This window comes from Triticum urartu, chromosome 6A, assembly GCF_056163025.1.
Source record: "Triticum urartu cultivar PI428250 chromosome 6A, HENAU_Tu73, whole genome shotgun sequence".
In the NCBI taxonomy this organism is placed as follows: Eukaryota; Viridiplantae; Streptophyta; class Magnoliopsida; order Poales; family Poaceae; genus Triticum; species Triticum urartu.
Window position 1 is genome coordinate 118,874,915 of NC_141878.1, and position 6,076 is coordinate 118,880,990.

Genomic DNA, 6,076 nt, shown 5'->3' on the forward strand with positions numbered 1-6,076 from the left:
CACGTCCTCGACTTCGTCCTCGTCCCTCTTCCTCTTCCTCTTCGCTGACGCTTCTTTGCTTGAACCGGACACTGGGCTCTGCTTCTTCATCCAACCCTTGTAGATATTTAAACAAAGGTAGGCATCCATTGCTGCGTACAGGATGTGATCTTCATCTAATGTCTTCGACTCCCATGCATGATGAAACTCGTGATGAGGTTTCTTCTGTTTAGCGTATGAAGGATCAATCATGGCTGCTACCAGGGTCAACAATGAAGGTTGAGAGGAGGACACCAGGCTTGCCTTCTGGAGATTGAAGGGCTGGCCTACAACGATACCTATCCGACGCAGGATGTCATTGTCGTTATTAAAGCCTATAGTAACGAATTTCACTCTTTTGTCCTTGAGGAAGTTCTTAAAATCCTGGCACTCAACGTCGGCATGGCATATGTGGTAGACCAAGCAAACGTTATGTACGCAAACCTGGATCATGACGGGCTTCTTCCTCTCTTCGTCCTTTAGATCCTTCTCTCGTCCCAGGACTGTGGTGTACTCAACATCTAGCCCAGCGACCCACTCATCCGTTGAACTGAACATGCGTAGGAAGCGAGCAAGCCATGCTTTCACCGTCTTGGATCCACGTGTGTAGATGACGATGAACTGATCGCCGGTGATGGCTCTAACCTGGTACTCAGCAGCGACCATGGAGATTTGGGAGGCCATGGATTTTGGAGGAGGGTTAGGAGAAGTTGAACTGTTGTACCCCGCAAAAAAACTGGGAGCGAACTAATGTGAAAGGACGGGACGACTGGGAGCGAACTGTTGTAAGCTAGAAGACGGGGACGAGTAGGGCGTGCGAACGGCGTGGGGTTGCTGGCTTGCCTGGTGGATAAACGACTGCAAGCCCCCAAAGAGTTCTCGAGAACTATGCGGGACCCACTAGATGTCATGTCTACTAGACCCATATCCTAGGCCTGACGGTATAGCTTCTGCCTATTCGCACGCCATGCCGGCGCGTGGATGTAACTTCACTTAATTCCGTCAAACGTCGCGCCTCCCACGACCTTCGCCTCCCTCGCGCGGTCGCGCCCTTTGAGACTTCGACCGGCTATAAATGAGCAATTTTTTTGCCTTTTTAGACAAGCAATTTTTTGCCTACTCCGCATGCATGATACTCCCTCTGATCCTTTTTACTCCCGTCAACCGTTTGCAAAGTGTTTGACTAAATTTATACTTTTTTGAACACCACCTTATATTAATTAACCAGCCACACTAGTACACTCATTCGATACAATATTCACCACACAGGGCGGTACATTATTTACAAGAATACCATCTAATCTATTATCAAAGCTATACTTAGCGATTAAGTGTGACACCTTATTAGCCGAACGGCTAATCTTTGACAATTGAAGATTGTTGATCAACTTCGAGATGCTCAACGCTTTCATCTTCAGGTCACACATAGCAGACCTGCCAATGCTTTGACAGGCATCAATGAAATCCCACGACCAAATCTCTCCCTATTTTTAATAATAAAGCATAGATTGAGTCTCCGGATTCACCGTCGTGTCCTTTTTACACAATGGTCCTTGTGGTTTTGGACAACTGAACCCACAGTCCCTTTTTACGTTAGAAAACGTTTTGTTCGGAAATTTTACAAAGCAAAGCTTGTAGTTTCTGGTATTAATCCCGCGGTACTATCTAAAGTGCACGGGTTGTAAAAAAGAAAGGAAATATCTTCTATCTTCTTCTATCCGTGCCTTCCCTCGCCTCCCGTTAGCAGCCGCCAGGAGGAGCTCGATCCGGTGCCGCGTCTGCCACGGTCAGCGAGAGGAGAAGGCGACGCGGTGAGGGACTAGCTCGTCCCGGTTGAGGCGCGCCGGATCCGCCAGTCCATCCCCGCTCCCCGTCCGCCTCGACCTCCACCGGAAGCGCTGGAGAGGGTGGAGGCACGCAGGTGTTGCTCGCCTGCCTCTCAGCCGAAATTAAGAGATGGGGGAGGATGGTGGGCATGTGGAACGGGGTGCCACCAAAGGTTCCGGGAGAATTTCCTTCCCCACCATGGGCGGCCGCCTGATCCCCTCCGTGCCGCCACTCCGGACGGGCACCGACGACTCCCACGGGATCCGGAGGGTCATGGGCCTGGATGTTGGGTAGTAGCTGCGGAGGACGGGGTGAATGTTGAGGTGGGCACTGGCTGGCTCTGCCGTTGCTAATTTGTACGCACCGTCCATGTGCTTGTGCACTGGGGTGTGATTGGAACGGACTTACACGGGGCTTGATGTTGCCGCTGGTGATCTTACATTGTTCCTTTTCATGGCGATTAGAATGGGTATAGCGCCAACGATTGCATCTGTTTGCTCCTGCTAGGACACGGGATTGTCTGCTATGTCCGCCTTTGCGAGATTTGCAGCTGTTGGGATGGCAATTGGTTCGTCCATTGTTGGTCACTCCTTTCTTGCGTGTTAAACTGACTCTGAGTTGGATTTTCTCTTTCGTTGCTCTGTGCAAAATCTAGCAGGACTAATCTCCTGTAGGCGCTAGAAGACTGAGTACTTGGCAGCTCTTCTAGGATTGGTGAAAGAAGGCGAGTAAATGCTAAAATTTGATGTTCTATTTGTGTTTTGGTTTTGTTGGTTGACAATTATGTTTATTTTTTTCGTTTCATGGATGTCGTAAAATGTGCAGGTGGTGAGTTGAGGCTCAGCGTACAGTTTGTTTGGACTAACCAAGAGGACGAGGTATGTTGCTTGCCCAAGCTAAGTGACATGCGCCAAGTTTTCTGTTATATAATTACCTGTTAGTGCTTAGTTAAACTGCATGAAACGGCCATAGCAGATGGATGGTACTAGGTGTTGTTTTGTTTCTTGCCAATGCATTCAGAGAGCAGATGTGCCACTGTAGATTTCTTTCTTGAAGGCAGCTAGCTACTTGGACTACACAATTCGACAAGTTCTGCCATAGATACCATCAAAACTGAGGTTGCTCTTAATTAAGTAGCTCACCATATAACTTTAAGATTTTTCCCACATTAAAATGATGATAATTTTAATACATCAAAATTCAGAACCTCTATTGAAACTATTTTATAGTAGCATATATGAACTTTAGGAGACAATTCCCTATTTACCTGCCAACTAAAATCTCAAAGCTCTTAGCCTGCAAGTGCAAGTGAACAACTTGGATCACTCATGATATTTGATGTGCTATACTTCTGACTGAAATATGTAATGTAGAGCAAACCATCCGTTTATCCAAAAATTGGTGTGACCAACTCGGGGTGGGTAGCGGGGTATCTGTATGTTTATGTTGATAATTGTCGAGGATTTGTGGGGTGTCAAATGTGTTTGCTATGCCCCCTTTGCTAATTTTGATGTTTTGTTGTACTGGTATTGCATATATAGAGAGGCCTGGTGCAGCGAGGTGGAGGAGGATCTCCAACATAGATGCCTGGGAGGAGGAGAGGCCATGGTGCTTGGTGCACGCTCTGCCAATGGGAGTTCATGAGGACGGGCATCGGGAATGGCTAAGCAGGGGACAACCAGGATTACGATGAGGGTGAGACATCGAAGCCGGCGTCGGCAACTGTGACTGCGACTGCGACCTATAGTGTTGGCCTTGTGTTTCTGACCTGTCGCGCTCCGGTTCTGGCAGCTGCCGTTCCAATCAATCACCTCCAGGAGACCAGGAGCCTTCAGGTGAGCGAGCAACTTCCACTGCACCAAAAAGCAGACATCCAGAGGCTCGACTGCTTGGGTGGAAGCTTTGCTGGATTGACATGCATATGCATTTTTCATAATCTCTTAATGCAGACCATTAAAATAGGCCTATTTCAGTTACCACATATTTTAGATTTTTTCTGCTTACTGTCATCTCTACTTTCTTGTCAGATTAAGCAACTAATAAATGAATATGCGCACTATCCTACCATTTTTGCACTCAGTTATGGGGCCATATATATGTTAAAACAAGAGTATGCGTGCTCTGCTATTCTGCAACTTAAATCAAGCATGCAGTCTCATGTGATCATTTCATTGCTAATGTTGCTTTTCTCTCTCCAGATTGCTAATGATACTATGCTTGCATGAGCCCATGAAACAAGCAATAATCTATCTTAAAATTTGCATCCAGGCATATAACGGTTCAACAACTTTCGAGCTTTGACTATGGTTATGTAGCACGCTGACAAGACAAGAGAATAATGCCTCTTAAGGTTCAGACCATGAGCTTCGTGAATTAGCACAATTTTGTTCTCATGCATGACTACAAATATTTGAAGTTTTTACATTTTTTTACTCATGAAGGCATTTGTCCGAGCTATGCCGCCTCTCGTCAAACTCAAGCTCGACGGTCCGTCTACAGTCAAGCACAATCCGCACATGATCTCCTCCCAGCTTTCGACATGTTATTCTTGCATGCAAGGCTAAGCTATCTCCACCAGCTCCTTTTTTTGTCCTAGCTCTTCCCTACCCTGGCAAAACCAAATGCTACCATCTCGTTTTTTTGCCATGCTAAAACTTATGTGCGTTCATCGTCATGGATAGATTAGCAACTGCCAAGCAATCTGTCACAAAAACATGTCAGGCAGCTAGGCATGCGAGTGACGTGTGTCGGTAAGATTGGATGTTTGTGTGTAAATGTAAATCACGAAAAATGATTCTTGGTATCTAGAGAAGAAACACACACACACACACGAGAGAGTAATTCATAGTGGATAACTGGATATAAAATACCTATTAATGTTGTACGTGAGTTGACTCGACACGCTGCAAGATCTTCTGATTTGTTCTCTGAAGGTGGCCTCAGAGTATAGCGTTGCATATTCCTGAAGCAATTGTGATGCTCTGTTTTGTTAGGATTAAGATGCTTGAATATGTAAGCAGTACACTATCGAGCAATAGAGATCTTTCTCATGCTGACTACATGCTACCATTTGGGCCATACACATTGTTTAGTAACTAATCATAAAGTGTCAAAGACTAGCTACCAAAGCAAATCTGAATCTGCTAACTATACTACTACTGCCACAACTAACCAAGGTTGGAGCATAAGAAAGGAGGGGTTGCCAAGTTGAATGCGAAGGACAAGCTTCCAGACGGCGGCTGCTCGTCCACCAACCGCCATGGTTGGAGCCTGCTGGAGGTGGGATGGGAAGGAACAGGGAGGAAGCAGGAGCCGCCCAAGGTCCCGGCGGCGCAGTCAGAAGACAGGGACAAGGGAGGCGGCGGCGCTCTCCAGCAGTGGGGAAGGAGAATGGGGAACGGGAAGAAAGATCGAGTTCGTGCGTGTTGCGTGTGTGTGAATAAAAGTATTTCAATGGGCCAAGCCCAAAAAACAGTGCATAATAAATTACAAATGAAATATAATATTCCAAAAAATGTTTGTGACCATAAAAATGATTCCATTCTAAAAACATTATCACTTTCTTTTAAAAAACACCTTCTCAAATTTAAAAATATTCATGTTTTCTGTACAACAATAAATATTATTGATTGAAAGACTTTCATACACAACTACTGTTTCATCGGAGAGGTGAAATAGGTCATGTCGAACATTGTTAGGGTACGTCCAAATTTCATTGTCCAAAAAGAAATACTCAACATAACCTTATTTCCCACGTTTGTAAAAATTGGATTTAAAAAGTGTTGCATAATGGCACATGCAGCAAGTTATATTTAATATTTCGCCCGGTGCAACGCACGGGCATTTGTACTAGTTTATACTAAAAATATTAATATCTACAATACTTCCAAAACACTTCGGCGCGGTGCATTAACTTCTACCTCGTTTCTTGTTTCTTGACATATCAACCAATAGAAGATGTGGGTGTGCATGCTTTTAATGACTTGAGACTACCAAACACGACATGCAGTGGTTAGTTCATTGCATGCAATGCTATTAATTAGCAAATAAACATTAAGATCTTTCGTTTTCCCCTCATTGGTCACGGTGCACAATCTAAGATGACTTGCTCACCTAGACGGAGGGAGTAATGATTATAATGAGTATAAGAACTATGTTCTATAATGAGTGTAAAAATATTGATTTGACATTGTGAATGTTGACACATTGTGGAATAGTTTCTGAAGTCTGC

At 45.0% G+C, this 6,076-nt stretch overlaps 1 long non-coding RNA gene across 2 annotated transcripts; it reads left to right on the forward strand.

The window, feature by feature from the left end:
- Window positions 1-1,690: 1,690 nt before the first annotated feature.
- On the forward strand, window positions 1,691-5,333 carry LOC125516066 (uncharacterized). Of its 2 annotated transcripts, none has more exons than XR_007287227.2 (5): window positions 1,691-2,569; window positions 2,671-2,723; window positions 3,387-3,680; window positions 4,044-4,195; window positions 4,287-5,333. It is a non-coding gene; the product is annotated as an uncharacterized LOC125516066 (long non-coding RNA). The 2 variants fall into 2 exon arrangements; XR_007287226.2 differs by having other exon boundaries at window positions 1,695-2,569; window positions 4,114-4,195; window positions 4,287-5,325.
- Window positions 5,334-6,076: the final 743 nt, after the last annotated feature.